At 44.0% G+C, this 21,832-nt stretch overlaps 1 non-coding gene across 1 annotated transcript; it reads right to left on the bottom strand.

The window, feature by feature from the left end:
• Window positions 1-11,184: 11,184 nt before the first annotated feature.
• Window positions 11,185-11,286, bottom strand: LOC112935263 (U6 spliceosomal RNA). The gene has a single exon (XR_003238143.1). It is a non-coding gene; the product is annotated as a U6 spliceosomal RNA (small nuclear RNA).
• Between the last annotated feature and the right edge of the window lie 10,546 nt (window positions 11,287-21,832).

The raw sequence follows: 21,832 nt of genomic DNA, 5'->3' as shown, positions 1-21,832 counted from the left end.
GGCCAACCGGGGGGGTTGTTCCCCTTGGACTCCCCCAGAATGCCTACCCTACCGCCTGGTCCTAAGTGGTCACTCAATAAATGTTGGGCCTTTGATGGATCACCTTCCCCAGCGATATTTGCATTTTCCCTTTATCAGTAATTGGCAGATGAAAGGCTTTGTCCTCCCGTTGAAAGAATTCCAGGCATTTGCTCAAAGTGGGGGAGGAGGTTATTTTGGGCCAAAGAGGGGAGGGCCAAGACCCTTGAGCTCCTAGAGTTAGCTAATTGTCCCAGAGGAGTGGGCAGTAGGTGAGAGGAGAGGGCAGATTAAGGTGCTCCTCCAAGAGATGTACTTTTTCTTGTAGAAAAAAAAAAAAAAAAAGACCAGGCCAGTTGTTTTTGAAACTTAGTAATAATGACTTCCCAGACTCTCCTTCTCATTCTTACAAAAGACCCAGTCAAATCCTGGCTGTGTTGGCCCCATTCATTCATTTCTTCATTCATCAAAGAGTGATTGAGCAGCTCTGTGCTTTAAGACAGAGGGAATATATAAGAACCAGCTCTGATTGTAGACATACTCCAGCCTGGACAGGGAGTGGACAGATGGCTCCCAAGAGAGTTAGGAATCCACAAGATTTTAAAAACTGTTGGAAACCGAAGCCATTCTCATACATGATTATAAGAGTTCCTGATTTTTGAGTGCTATGTGTTTAAGCAAAGCCACTTAACATTTATTTCCTTGGATCTTCCCCTAAGCCCTAATGAGAGTGGGTCTGTAATTCCCTACCTCTATGGCTGAGACTCAAAAGAGCTCAAGTTACTTGCCCAAATTATACAGCTATAAAATTACAGAGACAGGATTTGCACCCAGGGCTTGTAGGAATCCAGAGCTCACAGGCTTTACCCCTCACTATGCCTCCCTGCAGAGCTGTCCCCCAGGACATGATCATAGAAATATTCTTACGTCTGCACTGTATGATACAGCAGCCTCTAGCCACATGTGGCTATCGAGCACTTGAAATATGGGTAGTGAAATTAAGGAAGTGAATGTTAAATTTTATTTAATTTTAATTAAATTTAAATAGCTGTATTTAGTAGCTAGTGTCTATGTTATTGGATGGTGCGACCTTACCTTGTTTTTCAGAACTTGTCTTAACTCACCTACCAGACTATATATAACTCAGAGTCTGATTGGCACTGTGTCTCTACAATCAACCTTCTGGAAATATCTGTGAAATGAATGAAGGAACCTGAGAAAATGAAGTATTGGAATGATGAGCCAGGGGAAGGGGACCGGGGATGGCTGCAAAGGTTTCCTAGAAGGGGCCATCTGATACAATGTGAACATTTGGAATTAGCCCTTAGACCACTCACTCTGAGTGTCTGCCAGTAGCATGGCACTGTAGGCACCTTGGAACGCCAGTTGGGACATCCAGTCCAAAATAAGATTGTCCCACCTGCCCAGACCTGACAAATACACTTCTCAAGGACAGATAATTGGTGAAGGGGCAGGAAGCCTTAGAAATGGGTAACCACTTCCTGATATATATATCCTGCTGATAGATACAAAAACAAACATGCAATCCATGGTAGCCCTGTTTGCAACAGAAAAAGACTGAAACTATCTAAAAGTTGGAGAACTGATTAAAAATAATTTTTGGACCATTTGCTCATTGAAATGTTATTAAATCATCAAGAAGAATGTGGCAATTGTATAAATAATGAAGCAGGATGATTTCATGATATCCTTAAATTAACACAAAACAGAACAAGGTGTAGAATATTTATACGCAATTGTGCTGACCAGGGCAGCCTGGGTGGCTCAGTGGTTTAAGCACCCAGGGCGTGAACCTGGAGTCCCTGGATCTAGTCCCACGTCGGGCTCCCTGCATGGAGCCCGCTTCTCCCTCTGCCTGTGTCTCTGCCTGCCACACCCCCTCTCTGTGTCTATCATGAATAAATAAATAAAATCTTAAAAAAAAAAATAAATTGTGCTGACCAGTTACATCAACCAAAGGGGACACATTTATATCTACATTTATTCTTTCATATGTACAGGATTTTCTTTGGAAAGAAATCGAATCCAAAAGGGGGGAAATGAACTGAGAAAAGGGGATGCCTGGGTGGGTCAGTGGTTGAGCATCTGCCTTTAGCTCAGGGCATGATCCTGGGGTCCTGGGATTGAGTCCCCCATTGGGTTTTCCTCTGCCTCTCTCTGTGTGTGTCTCATGAATAAATAAATAAAATCTTAAAAAAAAAAAAAGAAGAAGAATGGGGCAGGCGGGGGGGGGGGGGGGGGGGGAGAAGAAGCAAATGTATTCTTTGGTACAGTGTAACATTTTTACCACACTATGCATTAGAATTGCCTGACTTGGGACCTTATAGATTTAATTTCACTTTCTAAAGTGTAGTACCTTTCAAATTTTGTACTCTGTACCTGTTATCACCCTACTCAAACAAGAATTTCATTTTATTCATCCTTTTTAAGGCTATAAAGTTCAAAATCAGGCAAATCCAAACCAACTAAATAGTTTAGGTATTGATACATAAGCTGTAGGCATTTAAAAAAAGCAAAGAATTGATTAACACAAAGGGCAGGAAGAGACTCCAGTCTAGGGTAAGAAATGTGAACAGAGGGGCACCTGAGTTGCTCAGGGGTTGAGCTTCTGCCTTCAGCTCAGGTCGTGATCCCGAGGTTCTGGGATCAGTTCCCACGTCGGGCTCAGCTCAGGGAGCCTGCTTCTCCCTCTACCTGTGTCTCTACCTCTCTCTGTGTGTCTCTCAAGAATAAATAAATAAATCTTTAAAAAAAAAAAAAAAAGAAAGAAAGACATGTGAACAGAGAAAGGTGCTGGTGATTTTCTGTTTCTTAACCTAGATGGTGGGCACCTGCGTGTAAGTCTTTAAAATGTACTTTAAAACTTTACAAATTCTGTTGTATTTTTTAAATATTCTACAACTTAAAAATGGTTTTAAAATTGCTTCTGGGGACGCCTGGGTGGCTCAATGGTTGAGCGTCTGCCTCTGACTCAGGTCGAGATCCGGGAGTCCCAGGATCAAGTCCCACATGGAGCTCCCCTCAGGGAGCCTACTTCTCCCTCTACCTATGTCTCTGCCTCTGTGTCTCTCAGGAATAAATAAATAAATAAATAAATAAATAAATAAATAAATACTTCAGGTCTAGGGGATCCTGGATATCTCCGTTGGTAGAGTATGTGACTCTTGATCTTGGGATTATTAGTTTGAGCCCTACATTAGGGGTAGAGATTACTTACAAATAAAATATTTTTTAAAAGAAATTGCTTCAAATCTTTCTCCTCCATCTCTCCCCACCCACCCAGTTTCTCCCGTTCACACTCTCTTGGGTATCATATCAGAAATACTTTATGCATTTACACACATATATATTTTCTGTTATGATCATGTCACACAAATATACCCACTGTCCTTTCCTTTTTAACTTTATATGATCTTGGAGATTCTCCATATACTATCTGTAGAACTGCATTATTCTAAAATATTAGGTAAGGATGAGATAAATCTGATTTATCATGATTCAAAAAGTTCAAGAGTGGTTAAGAAACAAAAAAATCAGAATACCGCATATATTGTGATCCCATTTACGTTTAAGAAAAAAGAAGAAAGAAGAGCTTCAGTGGACCCGCAAACCATTATGTTTGATCACTGCTGAGGAGGGAGAAAATTTTGAGAGGGTTATATAAAGATCACCTCATGTACAATTTGTCCTTTTAAATCGTATCAAATATTTCAAGCATAAAAAGGGCATCAAAAGTAAATATACCAAATATACTAAAGATGTACATTCACCTCCTAGCTTTGCCAAATCCTAGATTTTTGTCCTATTTTGCATTATTTTTGCAAATTTAAAAACTACTTTGGGGAACAACAGACCATACTTTTTCTAAGTCTTTGGACTTCCCAAAGACTTCTTTTTCCTTTTCTTCTCCTTCTTTTATTTATTTATTTTTTTTTTAATTTTTTCACCAGTCCTGTGTCGATGGAAGTTAGAAAGAGCCGCTTACATATAAGCTGAGTGTCTGGCTCTTGACATTTGGGAAAGACTTTGTGTCTAGAGTTCTGTGTCTTCCCGTGCTAGGATCCGAAGGGAACTTGGAAAGAACAGGTGAGTTAATTAAGGGGTTAACTCCAGGAGGCGAGTCCTAAAAGTTCAAAGCTACTTTCAAAACTTCCATCTTCCGATTGATGGACAAGTGCACTAACCAATGAAAATCAAAGCCCAGGCATTACTTCATCACGCTAGATTGTCATTGGTCGCCGATCCCTGAGGGCCGGACAGCAGGGCTGGCAGTTAACCATTTCGGGGACGATCGTGCCCTTAATTTTATTTTGAAAGATGATGATGTAGGAAGAGATGAAAAGCCTAGAAAGGTCCGCACATCTTAAGGTGTCACCTTTGGTCTCACCCCAGCAGGTAGAGTTTCGCCCCACAAAGGAACACCCCGAGACAAATTTCCTGGTGAAAAGTGTTGAACTTTTAAAAATGGGGAATCAGCTGACCTTGCTTAGTCAGAGGAGGGCGGGGAGGCGAGAAGTTTGATTCACTTTCTGTGCCGTCAGAACAGAGACCAGTGTTGGAGACGATTCCATTAATCTTGCGGAGCGATCAGTGACTGAGAAGATTGAATTGCATTTCCTGCCCCAAAGATGTGGAGATCGGTGACCTTTGCAGCAGCCCTCAGACCCCCGTTCACAGCTGGAGAGAGGATGTGTCAGCATTTACTTTCGGGTCTCACCCTGCCCTTTGTTCAAAATTCAAACTCTTTGTGTTCTGGCTGCTGCAGGGCTTTTTGTCCTTGATGCTGCCGATTTTTTTTTTTTTTAAACCTCCCACGTCTTGCAACTTCTGAGAATCAAACTCTATTTAGCAGAAGATAGTATCTGGAAGTACCCCCAGAGAGGGAACCAGAATAGATGAGACGGAATTTTAAGAGAGGCTTTTGGGCCTTTTGGCTTTCATTACTGCCCCTTCCTGGGCTCCCTGAGTGCTGCAGGCTGACCTGGATGGAGCCAGAAGCCCTGCCAGAGTGAATAATGCCTCATGTGGATGAGGCTCTACTACAAAAAAGCTTTTGCATGTATTCCCTCAGGTAAAAAGAACTGCTAGAACAAAAGCATCTGCATAAAAGAACAATCTAAATTCCCAAACCGGGTGAGCTGTAGGACCTTGGACAAGGTGCTCAAACTGATCCTCAGTTATCCCATCTGTAAAATAGGGGTCATAATGTCAAACAACAGAGTTCTATGAGGATTGAATGAACCAGTGTTCTATTATATATCAAGGTAGTCGGTAAATGCTGTGTCTTCCTTAAAATGAGGTCGGCCGGGGGGATCCCTGGGTGGCATAGTGGTTTAGCGCCTGCCTTGGGCCCAGGGTGAGATCCTGGAGTCCTGGGATCCAGTCCCACATCGGGCTCCCTGCATGGAGCCTGCTTCTCCCTCTGCTTGTGTCTCTGCCTCTCTCTCTCTCTCTCTCTCTCTCTCTCTGTGTGTGTGTGTGTGTGTCTCTAATCAATGAATAAATAAAAAATCTTTTAAAAAATGAGGTCGACCTTCTGGATATCATAACCCTAAATAGTTCTAGATTGGGGAAATGTTTTCCTCCAAGGACAAGGCTGCCTAATGTGTGAAATGTCCCCACTTTTCTTTCCAATTGGTTCTCTCGCCCAACAAGCCTTTGAGTCTGACCGCACTCAACTCTTTTGAGTTCTTTGAATAAACCTGCTTTCTCTCCTCCAGACCTTTGCATATGCTGATCCTTCCAGGGGGAGGAGTCTCTCCTGCCAGCGCTCCTCTCAGAGCTCTCACCCTTTTCGCATTAGTTTTGATATCTTCTCTTTCCTGCCCCCCTCATAATACTTATCACATTATTGTTGCCTATGCTCTCAGCAGACTGGGAGCCCCGGGAGTGGTGGGACTCTGCCTCATGGATGGCTCTCCTTCCTAGCACAGTGCCAGCACCTATGTCTAAGGGTACCTGGCTGGCTCAGTCAGTAGAGCATGCCACTCTTGATCCCAGGGTGGTGAGTTCAAGCCCTACATTGGGTTTGGAGCCTACCTTTTTTAAAAAAAGTAACTGTCTAATGAAAGTCCAACATCCCTACTCTGCCTCCCTTAGTCCCCAAATTCCTCACCCTTCCAGAAATCTAGGAGTAATAGTACTGAGATTTTCTCTTTTCCTAGCTAGCCATTATAACATCCTTTGCAGATGGAGTCAGTGGCTTTTTCACCCTCCTTGAAATGACCTTCATTAACTCACCAGTTACTTACTGAGTGCCTCCTAGATGCATACACGGCGCAGCCTTTGAAGGAAAGCCTCCTCTTCACTCCATAGCATCTATTCATGGCAGAGAGCAGGTCTTTTAAACCCTGGTGAGGTATAAAACATTCTGAAATAGGATAGACAGTTGGCTCCTATCTGGAGCCCAAGGAGAGAAATCTGAGACCATCCCTTGCAAATTGAGAGCAGGTGAGTTAGCCCACTTTACCCCAGCACAAAACTCTTTCTCATTCAGAATACTAATCACAATTATAATAAAATACTCAAGTATTAATAGTCTATTGTCTGGCTCTCTCTTTAAAAGGAAAAGTCCAAAAAAAAAAGAGAGAGAGAAAGAAAGAAAGAAAAGAAAAGAAAGAAAAGAAGAGAAGAGAAAAGAAAAGAAAAGAAAAAAGAAAAGAAAAGAAAAGGAAAGGAAAGAAAAGAAAAGAAAAGAAAAGAAAAGAAAAGAAAAGAAAAGAAAAGAAAAGAAAAGAAAAGAAAAGAAAAGAAAAGAAAAGAAAAGAAAAGAAAAGAAAGAAAAAAGACAGTCGTCCCTGGGGCACCTGGCTGGTTCAGTCAGTGGAGCTTGGGACTCCATCTCAGGTCCTGCGTTCAAGCCCCACTTTGGGCTTAGAGATTTTTTTTTTCTTTTAAGATTTTATTTATTTATTCATGAGAGAATGAGAGAGGGGGCAGAGACACAGGCAGAGGGAGAAGCAGGCTCCATGCAGAGAACCTGATGTGGGACTTGATCCGGGGTCTCCAGGATCACGCCCTGGGCTGAAGGTGGCGCTAAACAGCTGAGCCACCCAGGCTGACTGAGCTTAGAGATTCTTTTTTTTAAAATTTTTTTAATTAAAGAAATAAAAGGAAAAATCCCTGAGAAGATTAACCTTGGTCTTGCTCACTGCTTTTTCTCAGCCCCAGAGGCCTAGCTCATAAAATACACTCAACAAACATTTGTCGAATGAATGAATTCCTCAAACTCCAAAACGTGTACCTTCAGCTTGATTAAATTTTAAAGTGTACCTCTTCGAAGAAGATGCAAGGTATCTATGAGGCCCTCTTAAAAGTACAACAGGCAAGGTGATGTGTCTGGAGGAGGTGGTGCTCTACACCTTTCGGCTCCAAAGCCCAGGCTCTTTTCCAGGCTGCATCACCAGTGCACCTGCTCTGCTGGACAGAAATTGAGTCCTGGGGGGTCCCATCTGGGGGGAGGGAGCCAGCTGTCATTGCTGCAGCTGAGGCCTGCAATCCCCGCAGACCTCTACCTTGTTTGGGAGGCTGCTATTTGCATGTGAGCTTGGCTTCCCCAGGCGAGACTGGGGTTTATCACTGGTCACTAGCCACTGGGTATCCCAGCTTGACTGCCTGGAGTCCGGGAGACCCAGGGAGGAAGGGCGCGGGGCCCAGAGCTGGCTGTGGGGGTAGGGCGGGGACTGTTGGGCCTCTGAGTCAACAGAAGCACCAGAATGCCCCAGCCTGCCTAAGCCTTCTGCTCCTGAACTCTGGAATCCACTCATCAGCCTGAGCCTTGACTTCAGCCTTTGCATCCACATCTCCCAGGAATTATACTTAATGTCTGCCCTGGGCAAGGCCAGGACACTTCAGCCTCTTTTAGTGAGTCCTCCACTCACCTAGGTCAATTTACCTGCCTGCCTGATCTTAAACTCAGGGAAGAAAGTTTGGTGTTCCTTTTGTTTACTACAATCCTAGGCACTCAGTAGGCGCACAGCAAAGGGTAGGATCCTCAGCCCTTCCAGAGTCCTGACTTCAAAGCCTGAGGACCTTGTGCCTGTGGGTAAGTGACTTCACCTTTCTGAATTTCATTATCATTTCCATTATGGGAAAATAATAGATGTTTGGAAGGATTAAATGAGACCACAGAAACCCCAGTCATCATGCTCCATAGTAACCTCTGCTTTCACTTTCTCTGTGGCACTGGTCACCATCTATCATATATTATATTTATTGGTTGTTCTTCTCCTCCCACTAGGGTGACAACCCCACCAAGCAACAATTTTAATTATTTTTGTCCACCCCTGTCACCTCACACACATGTCAAATAGCGCTGGGCCCATGAGATCCTTTTTTTTTTTTTTTTAAGATTTTATTTATTCGGGGATCCTTTGGTGGCTCAGCGGTTTGGTACCTGCCTTTGGCCCAGGGCGCGATCCTGGAGTCCCGGGATCAAGTCCCATGTCAGGCTCCCAGCGTGGAGCCTGCTTCTCCCTCCTCCTGTGTCTCTGCCTCTCTCTCCCTCTCTCTCTCTCTCTCTCTCTCTCTGTCTATCATGAATAAATAAATACATAAATCTTAAAAAAAAAAAAAAGATGTTGGGATCCCTGGGTGGCGCAGCGGTTTGGCGCCTGCCTTTGGCCCAGGGCGCGATCCTGGAGACCCGGGATCGAATCCCACATCAGGCTTCCGGTGCATGGAGCCTGCTTCTCCCTCTGCCTGTGTCTCTGCCTCTCTCTCTCTCTCTCTGTGTGACTATCATAAATAAATAAAAATTAAAAAAATAAAAAAAATAAAATAAATAAATAAAAAAGATGTTATTTATTCATGAGAGATACAGAGAGAGGCAGAGACATAGGCGGAGGGAGAAGCAGGCTCCCTTCTGGGAGCCCCTTATAATACTCCAGCTCAGGACCCAGGATCACAACCTGAGCCAAAGGCAGAGGTTCAACCACTAAGTCTCCCAGGTGCCCCAGCCCATGAGGTTCTCAATAAATATTTGTTGAATAAAGATGGATGGATGTAAAGTGATTAGCGCCCAGTAAGTGCCCTGTAAAAGTAGATATTGCCAATTTATTATGATGATTAAGTGCTCAGTCTCTGGTATCTAACAGAAAGCAAGGTAATTGAGGCAGGAGAACTTTAGCATCATGGTAGGATGTTGGCACTCTGGCTGAAAAATTCTGTCTGCACCATTTACTAGCTGTGTAACAAGTGACTTCACTTTCCTAAGGCTGTTTCCTCATCTGTAAAATGGAGGTGATAATTGTGCCTCCCTAGGAGGACATGAAGATAGGATAAGATGGTAACTGCAAAGCATTTGTAGAGTGCCTAGCACATAATAAATGCTCAATAAACAATGCTCATCACTACTCATTATAGGAGTACTCACACTAGTTGTGACATCTCAGTCCATTAAACCATTGCTAAGCACTAAATATGACCAGTTCCAGCAGGCTCAATAAATGTTTATTGACTTCCATCTGTGAGCTCCTCAAGGAAAGAGATTGTGTTTATGTTGTCATGATTTTGGCCTGCAGTAGATATACTGAGATGTACTGGAAAACCCACATGCTGGACTCAAATATGAGTGAGAACACAGAATAGCTACTGGAATAATAATGCCAGTGGCCTACTATGTGCCAGCCATAGAGTTGGATGTTGGAGATATGGCAATAAGCTTACACAAACATGGTGGCTACCAGTTTGAGGCCAGTGAAACTTAGCAGAGTTCACAGACTTTGTGCCAACAGTTGCACAGATAGATGGAGCATTGCAACTAAAAAGTGTATCATAACAGAAAGGGATAATAAGAGTCTCTGAGACCTATAATGTGGGCATGGAGAGGATGGGGTTGACCTGATGTGGGCTTGAGGAGGAAGTCAAGGGAGTGGCTCTCAGCTTAGAGCTGAGCTCGGTGGAAAGAAGAGGTCTTAGCTAGGCTGAGGGTAGGGGAAGTGTTCTCAGCAGAAAAGAATAGCAGATGCAAAGGTCTCATGATGGGAGAGCACATGTGCTAAAGGAACTGAAAGAAGACCTGGATGACCCCAATGTAGTGTGCTGAGGGCAGGGGTCAGGGGAGAAATAAACTAGAAAATTAAGTTGGCACTTTGGAAATTAATTGGGCAATATATGGTAAAGCTGAGGGACTGTGCAACCTTATGATCCAGCAGTCCGAGTTCTAGGAACATTCTAGAGAAACAGCCACAGTGCACAGGAGAGCATGAACAAGGATGTTAGCCCTAGTTGCCTCATATGAACTCTCAAAAAACCTGAAACAATCCAACTGTTCATCAAGAGGAGAATGGAAAAATTGCAAAATATATTTTCCCTGAGTTCCTCAGAAAACAGTTTGAATCAAAGGTTAGCGTAGTACTGCTTTATTGGGGAGTGCATCCCAAGGAAGCAAGAATGATAAAAGAGGAAGTGAGTCAGGGAAAGAGGGTGAGTCAGTACCACAGTACTGAGGAAAGGCCATATATTCCTATAGCATCTTAGGAATAGTTCTTGGGGGCGGGGATTCCCTGGGTGGCTTAGCGGTTTAGCACCTGCCTTTGGCCCAGGGCTTGATCTTGGAGTCCCAGGATCAAGTCCCACATCGGGCTCCTTGCATGGAGCCTGCTTCTCCCTCTGCCTGTGTCTCTGCCTCTCTCTGTCTCTCTCTGTCTCTCTCTCTCTCTCTGTGTCTCTCATGAATAAATAAATAAAATCTTTAAAAAATAAAAAAACTAAAATAAAAAATAAAAAAATAAGAAACCAGATTAACAATATATATAAAAAAGCAGTGGAATAATAATAAATAAATCTAAAGTTGAGGCAAGTAGTTGCTTCCGGGGAGTTAGGAGGAGGAGATTGTTAATGGGTCACTGGGAATTCCATAGGAAAATGCTGGTAATGTTGGGGGCTTCGTAGCTGCTACTGTGTTTTTGTTGTTTTTTAAATATGGAAGTCTTGGGACTCCTGGGTTGCTTAGTCAGTTAAGTGTCTGCCCTCAATTCAGGTCCTGATCTCAGGGTCCTGAGATCAAGCTCTGTGTCAGGCTCCCTGCTCAGCAGAAGTGTCTGCTTCTACCTCTCCCCCTGCTTGTGGGCACACATGCTCATTCTCTCTCTCTCAAATAAATAAAAGTGAAATCCTTTTTATTTATTTAAAGTAAATAAATAAATAAATATGAAACTCTTCATAAATTTGCATATCATCTTTATGCAGGGACCATGCTAATCTCTGAATTGTCCCAATTTTAGTATATGTACCGCTGAAATGAGCAGGGTTGTTTTTTGTTTTTCGTTTTTAAGATTTTATTTTTTATTCATGAGAGACACAGAGAGAGAGAGAGGCAGAGACATAGGCAGAAGGAGAAGCAGGCTCCATGCAGGGAGCCCGGGACTCCAAGATCAGCCCTGAGCCGAAGGCAGGTGCTAAACTGCTGAGCCACCCAGGCATCCCAAGCAGGTTTTTATTAATTGCAACAAGTACATATAGCATAGGATTTATCATTGAAATCATTTTTTAAAAGATTTCATTGATTGATTGATTGATTTGAAAGAGGGAGAGTGAGCATGCGCCCAGGGGCTGGGTGGGTCACATGGAAAAAGAGAGTTTTTTTTTTTTTTTTTTTTTAAGATTTTATTTATTTATTCATGAGAGACACAGAGAGAGAGAAACATAGGCAGAGGGAGAAGCAGGCCCCACACAAGGAGCCTGATGTGGGACTTGGTCTCAGGAATCTGGGTTCATGTCCTGAGCCAAAGGCAGATGCTCAACCACTGAGCCACCTAGGCGTCCTGAGAGAGAGAGAATCTTAAGCAGGCTATATGCTCAGCACAGGGCTCTATCTCAGCACCCTGAAATCATGACCTGAGCTGAAATCAAGAATTGGACACTTGACTGACCAAGCCACCCAGAAGCCCCTAAAGATATATTATATTATATTATATTATATTATATTATTATTTTATTTTATTTATTTTTAGATTTGAGTTATTTATTCATGAGAGACAGAGAGAGAGTCAGAGATATAGGCAGAGGGAGAACCAGGTTCCCTGGGAGGAGCCTGACATGGGACTCGATCCTAGGACCCTGAGATCATGACCTGAGCCAAAGGCAGAAACTCAACCACTGAGCCACCCAGGCGTCCCTAAAGATTTTATTTTTAAGTAGTGTCTACACCCAGTATGGGGCTTGAACCCACACTGAGATCAAGAGTCTCACACTCTACCAACCAGGCCAGCCAGGCTTCCCAATTTTTTTTAAAAGATGTTATTTATTTATTCATGAGAGACACAGAAAGTCAGAGACATAGGCAGAAGGAGAAGCAGGCTTCCTGTGGGGAGCCTGATGCAGGACTCAATTCCAGGACCCCAGGATCATGACCAGAGCCAAAGGCAGATGCTTAACCATTGAGCCACCCAGATGCCCCCAGGCTCCCCAATGTAAATAATTTTTAAGGGTACAGTGCAGTGGCATTAAGTGCATTCATTTTCATGTTGTGCAACCATCACTACTATCCAACTCCAGAACCTTTCTATCATCCTGATCTTAGTTAGCTCGAGCTACTGTAACAAAATATGTACACAGGGTGGCTTAAACAACAGGTGCTTATTACACTTCTGGAGGCTAGGAAGTTCAAGGTCGAGGTGATGACAGATTTGGTGTCCGGTGAGGGCCCTCTTCCTCATAGGTGGTCATGTCCTCACTGTAACCTCACATGAGGGAAGGGAGCTCTGTAGGGTCTGTTTTATAAAGGCACTAATCCCATCATGAGGGCCTCACTCTCCTGACTTCTAATATAAACCTAATCACCTCCCAGAGGCTCCACCTCCAAATACCATTACGCTGGGGGTTAGGGCTTCAACTTACGAAGTTTGAGTTTTGGAAAACCATATCCAGCCTATGACAATACCAGACAGAAACTCCACACCTAATGAGTAAATAGTTCCCCCAAATTCCCTCTACAGCTCCCTCCTGCCTCTATTCTTCTATTTTCTGTTTCCATGAATATGCTACTCTAGGGACTGCATATAAGTGGAATAGATCATATTTGTCTTTTTGTGTCTGGCCTCTCTCACTTCACATGATGTCTCTAGTGTTCATTCATAGTATAGTGTGGATCAGAGTTTCCTTCCTTTTTAAGGCTAAATAATTCTTAGTATGGGGACATCTGAGTGGCTCAGTGGTTGAGAGTCTGCCTTTGGCTCAGGTTGTGATAGAGTCCTGCATCAGGCTCACCGCATGGAGCCTGCTTCTCCCTCTACCTATGTCTCTGCCTCTCTCTGTGTCTCTCATGAATAAATAACCAAAATCTTAAAAAAAAATGATTCATAGTATGTACATAGTACATTTGGTATTCCATTCCTCTGCTGATTGACATTTGGGTTGTTTCTACCTTTTGGCTATTGTGAATAAAGTTGCTATAAAAGTGGTGAATTTCTGTCTCTTAAGTTGATTATGATAATAATATGTAATTATTTTTAAACATATATACATATGTTTATTTCCTATTTTTAAAGCTTAGAACTGCATAATAATCTTTATTATTAAACTTGCTGGGGCACCTGGGTGGCTCAGTGGTTGAACATCTGCCTTCAGACCTAAATAAAAGATAATTAAGAAGTGAATTTTTTTATTAATTAAAAATAAAGGATTGCACTTGGCTAGCTCAGTCGTACATAGAGCATGTGACTCTTCATCTCAGGGTCATGAGATCAAGTCCCATGTTGGGGTAAAGATTACTTAAGGAGAGAGAGAAGGATGGTGGTGATGGTTGTTGCATAACAGTTCAATGTACTTAATGCCATAGAACTGTAGACTTTTTTTTTTTAAGATTTTATTTATTTATTCATGACAGACACATAGAGAGGGAGAGAGAGAGGCAGAGACACAGGCAGAGGGAGAAGCAGGCTCCATGCAGGGAGCCGATGCGGGACTCGATCCTGGGACTCCAGGTTCACGCCCTGAGCCAAAGGCAGACGCTTAACCGCTGAGCCACCCAGGCATCCCAGAACTGTAGACTTTTTAAAAAAGATTTTATTCATTTATTCATGAGAGACACACACACACACAGGCTTAGAGACACAGGCAGAGGGAGAAGCAGGCTCCATGCAGGGAGCCTGACATGGGACTCCATCCTGGGTCTCCAGGATCATGCCCTGGGCTGAAGGTGGCACTAAACCACTGAGCCACCTGGGCTGCCTGAACCGTACACTTTAAAATTGTTAAAATGGGGGGTGGAGTGCCTCACTGGCTCAGCCATTAGAGCATGCAACTCTAGATCTCAGGGTCCTCAGTTCAATCCCCACTTTTGACATGTAGTCTACTTAAAATTAAAATAATAAAGGGACACCTGGGTGGTTCAGTGGGTTAAGCATCCAGCTTCTGATTTTGGCTCAGGTCATGATCTCAGGGTTGTGAGATCAAGCTCCACGTCCAGCTCTGCACTGGGCATGGATTCTGCTTGGGATTCTCTATCTTACCCTCTTTTTTTTAAAAAAAGATAAATACAATAAAAAAATAAAATAGTTAAAATTGTCATTTTATGTTGTATGTACTTTAAAACAATTTAAAAAGAAGGGAAGGAAGGAGGGAAGGAAAGTATCAGATCAGGCAAAACCTCCAGACTGTGGTGAGCTTTGGAGTTTAAGAATTTCTACACATCACCTGATTTTTTATAAGAATAGACTACAGGGCAGCCCAGGTGGCTCAGTGGGTGAGCGTTTGCCTTTGGCTCCAGTTGTGATCCCAGGGTCCTGGGATCAAGTCCCGTGTCGGGCTCCCTGCACGGAGCCTGCTTCTCCCTCTGCCTGTGTCTCTGCCTCTCTCTCCTCTCTCTCTCTCTCTCTCTCTCTCTCTCTGTCTCTCATGAATAAATTAATAAAATCTAAAAAAAAAAAAAAAAAAAAGTCCAGTCAAAGGGTTATACCAAGGGAATAGGACCAAATTCTTCATTTAAGCTGGACGTCGGGCCAAATGGAGGGTAGGCAGCTTGTCAGAGCCTCCAGCTCCCATCCAGCAGCACCAGGGGTGGGACCTGGCTGTTACCCTCTTGCCTGGCATATGAGTGAAGGAACAACCATTGGCAGGAGAAGCAGCAGGAATCAGATAACAGGCAGTGACTGAGCATGTGCTCAGGTCCTTCCCAGTTGCCCAGGGTATGGAGAGGCAGGTGAGTGAGGGGCAAGTCTACCTGACCTTCAAAGAGCTGGTTCCCAGGTAAGAAGATAAGACTCTGAGCAAGGTACCTGCCAGTACAAGGTGATAAGGGGCCCCTCTGCCCTCTGAACACACCCACATTATTGCCTTATCTTTGTGTGTTAGAGTTATTTATTCACAGACCATTTTAGCAGAAAGACTAGGCGCTCCTTGAGGACATTCATTGATTCAGGCATTTATTGAACTACTCTGTACCTAGGCACTGATTTGAGACAGCTGGTATACAATAGAGGTTTGATAAATGTACATGGCCTAGCATTCAGTAGACACCCAGTAAATGCTCTTTTTTGTTTGTTTGTTTGTTTTGTTTTTTGTTTTTAGTAAATGCTCTTTGAATTGAATAAATAATGCATTAATAAATAACTTGCACCAGGCCTGGCACACTGCAGGTGTTTCAATAAATGTTGAATCGCATGAAGGAAGGACTAGCACAGGGCCTGGCACACAGGAAGTACTCATTAAACGTTGCACCCTCCTGCCTGTCTGACCTACCTCCATCCTGAGCCTGAATCCTGGACATTGAAGCTCAGAGACCATGGTTGTCCAGATCATCATCCATCCATGCAACCATTGAACAAGCATTTATCAAGGATCTACTGCTTACCAGTCACTGAGGAGGTAGCAGTGAACAAGGAAGGAAGGGTTCTTCTCTCATTTGCTCACTTTCTAATGGGGGAGAGATAGTTAATAAGCTAAAAAAAAAAAAAAAAAAAAAAAAAACCACCAGGTTGTAAGTAAACGCAGGTGACTTGAGAGACTGCAGGGAGAAGTGGGTAAGACAGGGAAAGACCTCTCTGAGAGGGCGACATTGGAGCTGACGTCTGAAAGGGAAGAAGTAGCCAGCTCTGTGAAGATCTGGGGAAGAGCATTTAGGCAGAGGGAACAACATGTGCAGAGGCCTTGTGGCAAGAATGGAGTTGACCTCTGGAAAGAACAGTGAAAAGCAAGTTAGTTAGGGGAGAGCCTGAGAAAAACAGGAAGGGGCTAGATCAGATAAGGTGATCCCATTAAGGGTAAGGAGCTTGGGTTTTACTGGAGGGCTTTAAGCAGTGTGGGAGTCTGAATAATGAACCTCAAAAGATGTCCACATTCTAATCTCTGGAACTTGTAACTATGTTACTGCATAGTTACTGCAGAAGAGGCTTTGCAGATGTGATCAAGACTGAGGTTTTGAGATGGGGAGATTATCCCAGATTATCCAGATGGACCCAATATAAACACAGGAGATTTTATCAGAGGCAGACAGGAAGGTCAGAGGGAAAAGGAGATGTGGCAACAGAGGAGATTGGACAAATGTGCTTTGAAGAAGGAGGAAGAGGCCACAAGCCAAGGAATCCAGGCAGCCACTAGATGCTGGAAAAGGCAGGGAAATGCATTTGTCCTTAGAGCTTCCAGAAGGAACCAGCCTGCTAGTGCCTTGGTCTTAACCCCTTATGATTCATCTCACAGCTTCTAAACTGTGAGAGAATAAATTTGTATCATTTTAAGCCACGAAATTTGTGGTAATTTGTTGCAGCAGCAATAGGAAACTAATCAACCAGGCAAGGTACAGGATCAGATTTGTTTTAGAAAGATTTTTCTGGTTGCTGTTACAGAATGGCTTTAGGGGGATCAAGAGTAGAAGCAGAGGCACCAGGGAGCAGGTCGCTGCAGACTTCTGAGTGAGTGATGGTGGGGGCCTGGGTAACATAAAAGGGATGCCCCTGGACAGAAGTGCTCAGGTTTTAAGATGTTAAGGGCTATAGCCCACTGGGTTTTCTGATGGATTAGATGTGGTGGGGGAAGGGCATAGCGAAGGAAAGCAAGGACTCATTCTCCCCCCCACCCCACCCCCAAAAAAAAAACTTCCCCACTCTCCCTGGGGCCCCACACAACCACATCATACTTGACAGGCTGTTCCTGGGATGCTGGGCATTTTTACATGATTAGGCTGGAACACTTCTCTGAGAAATAAATGCCTTCAGTTTAAAAAGCTTTTACAAATCAGGACAGGGGATTAAAGGCAGTCCAGCAGAGGAGAAATCCCAGGGTCAGGAGACCTCTGAGCATGGAGACTTTTAATTTAAACCTCAAACATTTTTATTTTTCACTCCCTGAACCCCCAGTGTCCCTTTAAATACATGTTTGGCAACATTGGCTGTTCTATTTTTCTTTTTAATTATACAAAGAGAGATCCTGGAGATGGCTTAGCCCTGGACTGGGGGAGGCCAGGAAGGTTTGGCAGCAGTTGGAGGCAGAGACATCAGCGTAGAGTCTAGGGGATTTGAAATCCTTTTGAAGGAGCATGGAGACCAAACTCCCAGCTCCCCTGAACTCTGTATGGTCAGCCCTGACTCAGGGTTTCTAAAAGGAGACTGACAGAGTCACCAGCTTAGAATGGAGAGGGGACAGATGGGCACGTGTCTGAGATAAAAATAGCAGCACCAGGACTGTTCCTGTACCTTGAATTTATTCCCAGGCCTCTGTCCTCTTCCCTCCTTAAGGTAGGAGCAGAAAATGGCTAATGAGCTTGTTATTCACATTTATAGGGTACTCCCTACTATGTGCCAGGCACTGGGCTCAACTGTTAACACGTGTTATCTTATTGTATGCACTCAACTAGTCTCTGCATAGATACTCCTATTATCCTCACTATCCAGATGGAGAATCAGGCTCACAGAGATGAAATGTAAATTCCAATCCCTGGTGCTGAGCCTGGGCCTGTCTGCCCTCAACTCCGTTCCTTGCCCTTTCTCTGCTTTGCCAACACCAGCAAGCTGCCAAATCAACCGGCTTCCTGCACAGACTGGCCAGTGGGAGGCAGCGAGAGAAGCCAGGTGGGTGGGAAGAAAGGAGAAGCCAGGGTATTTCTCCCTCTCCACGGGCCTCAGGTAACATCTCCAGCAGCAGCTGCATTTCCTGTGTCTCCACCTCCCACCAGGCAGCTTCTTTCTGGGTGCAGCTTCTTTCTGGGGACTCCAGACCCTCCCACATATCAGAAAGGCCAGAGGTGATCAAGGTGCTCCTACTGTTGCTAGCCTGTGGGTGCCTGCCCCTCCTGTTTGCCTCTTCCACTGCCTATGAAGCCATTCCATGTATAGATTCCCCTACTCTGTCTGTTTTTCCCAGCTGGATTCTCACTGATAGTCTGCCTTTCATAAATACTCACGAATTAGCCAATTCATTATATTTGCAATGAGACAATCCCCTTTCATCAAGAACAGCATGATCCCACAAGAGGGGAAATAGTAAGCACAGTTTACTGGGCATTGTGCTAACTACCTGACAAATGTTTGTTCATGGCTCAACCCTTTCTGTCAAGTCTCACTGCTATTCCCATTTGGCAGATGGGACTTAGAGAGGTTGGGTTGCTTGCCCCAAATTGCACAGTTATAAACTAACAAAGCTGGGATTCAGATCCAGGTTTACCTAGCTCCAAACTTTGTGTCCTTTCCTAATCTCTGTTGACATGTTGAATATACTTGCAGCCCCCTGACAAACCCATCAGAACTCTTCTCCCTTGGTTGACTAGAGACCCCACCACAGTTAACTCTAGGGTACTTGTATTCAGTTCTTAGAGCTGCTGTAACAAAGTACTACATCCTGAATGACAGAGAATAACTGAAATGTGTTGTCTCACACTTCTGAGGGCCAGAAACCAGAAATCAAGGTGTCGATAGCATGTTACCTCTGCTCTATAAAAGGACCAGTTCCAGGTCTCTTTCCTGGCTTCTGGTAACCTCATGCATTCCTTGACTTATGGATGGCCATTCTTCTCCCTGCATCTCTCCACATCATCTGCCCCCTGGGTATGCCTGTGTGTGTCCTAATTTCCCCATTTTATAAGGACACCAATCATATTGGATTAGGACCTCATTTTAACTTGATTACCTCTGTAAAGACCCTATCTCCAAATAAGATCACATTCTGTGGTACTGGGAGTTAGGACTGCAGCATATCTTTTTTTTTCCCCCGACATATCTTTTTGCAAGGATGTAATTCAATTCATAGCAGTCCTCCCTGATCTCAGGTGCTCGGTCTCTAGAGCGTGGCCTGATTGGTCTTGTTTTGCTAACAGAGGATGCTAGATCATCCAAGAAAACGTTTACTTTTTTTTTTTAAGAAAGTAAGATTTATTTTTTATTATTTGTAAAAGATTTTATTTTATTTTTTTTAATTTATGAGAGACACACAAAGGTAGAGACATAGGTAGAGGGAGAAGCAGGCTCCCTGAGGGAAGCCTGATGTGGAACTCGATCCCAGGACCCCCCCTGTCGAAGGCAGACACTCACCCACTGAGCCACCCAGGTTCCCAAATAAAATCTTTTTAAAACTTAAAAAAAAAAAAAAGATTTATTTAGTTACGTTTTAAAGTTTTAAAGCATAAGTGAATATCTTCATGACCTTGGGGTTGGCAATGATTTCTAGCCAGAACATAAAAAGCACCACCCATAAAAGGCATAGGCACAAACACAAACAGAACCTAGTAATGGCTCCTGACCAGGTGGAAGAGTGAGCTGCACAAGCCCAGGAAGGACTAGGGAGACAGAGTAGGGATTCTTTGATAAAGTCTCTGAGCTCCAGGCCCAGAGAATTATTTGGAAATCAACACTGGAGGGCAGCCCAGGTGGTTCAGCAGTTTAGTGCCGCCTTTAGCCCAGGGTGTGATCCTGGAGACCCGGGATCGAGTCCCACATCAGGCTCCCTGCATGGAGCCTGCTTCTCCCTCTGCCCGTGTCTCTGCCTCTCTCGGTGTCTCTCATTTAAAAAAAAAAAAAAAAAAGGATCCCTGGGTGGCGCAGCGGTTTGGCACCTGCCTTTGGCCCAGGGCACGATCCTGGAGACCCAGGATCGAGTCCCACATCGGGCTCCCGGTGCATGGAGCCTGCTTCTCCCTCTGCCTGTGTCTCTGCCTCTCTCTCTCTCTGTGTGTGACTATCATAAATAAATAAAAATTAAAAAAAAAATCAACACTGGAGTCCATATACTTTTTTTTTTAAAGATTTTATTTATTCATGACAGAGATTTTATTTATTCATGACAGAGAGAGAGAGAGAGAGAGAGAGAGGCAGAGACACAGGCAGAGGGAGAAGCAGGCTCCATGCAGGAAGCCTGACGTGGGACGCGATCCCAGGTCTCCAGGATCACACTCAGGGCTGAAGGCGGCACCAAGCCGCTGGGCCACCGGGGCTGCCCTGGAGTCCATATATCTTAATTTTGAATTGTGCAACCTGTCCCTTGACAGTTACCGCACTTTGTTTTCAGCTTTCTACACCCAGTTCTTGGATTCTGAGAGCCTTCTGGATCACTTACTAAATAAAGTGCCTTCCAGATGTCTTGTGAAGGGACGCCTGGGTGGCTCAGCAGCTGAGCATCTGCCTTCAGCTCAGGTCATGATCCTGGGGTCCTGGGATCGAGTTCCGCATTGGGCTCCCCTTGGGGAGCCTGCTTCTCCCTCCGCCTGTGTCTCTGCCTCTCTCTGTGTCTCTCATGAATAAATAAATAAAATCTTAAAAAAAAAAACAAAAACAGATGTTCTTGTGGTGTTGGCATCAGGGCTGGGCAGTAGAGGGATTTCACACATTCTATGTGGAACATAGTGGGAATCAGGCAGGCCTATACCAGCTCCAACTCCATACAAGGAAAACTTTTGAACTGTTAAAAATAACCAGTACCGGGATGCCTGGGTGGCTGAGCGGTTGAGCATCTGCCTTCAGCTCAGGGCGTGATCCCTGAGTCCCAGGATTGAGTCCCACATCACGCTCCCTGCATGGAGCCTGCTTCTTCCTCTGCCTGTGTCTCTGCCTCTCTGTGTCTCTCATGAGTAAATAAATCTTAAAAATAAAATAAAATAAAATAAAATAAAATAAAATAACCAGTACAGAAATGCATGGTTTCTGGAAAGAGTGAGCTTCCCATTATCAGGTATACAAGCACTGTTCTGTAGAGGCTTGAGCTCAAGAAATGGTGGCTGTTTTTATTATTATCAATTTAGGGTGGGTTTTTTTATTTTTGGTAATTTCTACACCCATTGTGGGGCTCAAACTCATGAATGCTAGATTGAGAGACATCCTCTTCTGAGCCAGCCAGGTGTCCCTAATCTAGGGGTCTTAAACCTTAGAGCAGTCAGAGGGGGAGGTGTAGATGAGAGAAGGAAATAAACAGAAGCAAGCGACCATGATGGGCTCCAATACAGTATTCTCTTTTTATTTTTTAAGATTTTATTCATTTATTCATGAGAGACAGAAAGAGAGAGGCAGAGACATAGGCAGAGAGGGAAGCAGGCTCCCCACGGGGAACCCAGGAACCCGATGGGGGACTCATCCCAGAATCCCACTGAGCTGAAGGCAGATGCTCAACTGCTGAGCCATCCAGGCGTCCCAATAAATAAAATCTTAAAAAAAAGGGGGAAGTGATTAAGTGTCCATTTTCAGGGTGTATGATATTTGTAATATCTCCATTTTTGCTAAGAGGATTGGGGGTTCAGACAGGTTAAGTAAGTTGCCCAAGGTCACACTCCAACTGCGTGCCCAAGGGAACATTGGTAAACCAATTGTAAAAGATTAAAAGTACTTAAATACAAAGGCTCATCTAGTTCAGTGATTCTCAAAATTTGCCTGAAGAA

This window comes from Vulpes vulpes, chromosome 10 (assembly GCF_048418805.1).
Source record: "Vulpes vulpes isolate BD-2025 chromosome 10, VulVul3, whole genome shotgun sequence".
NCBI classification, from domain to species: domain Eukaryota; kingdom Metazoa; phylum Chordata; class Mammalia; order Carnivora; family Canidae; genus Vulpes; species Vulpes vulpes.
This window is presented reverse-complemented; position numbering and strand designations above follow the sequence as displayed.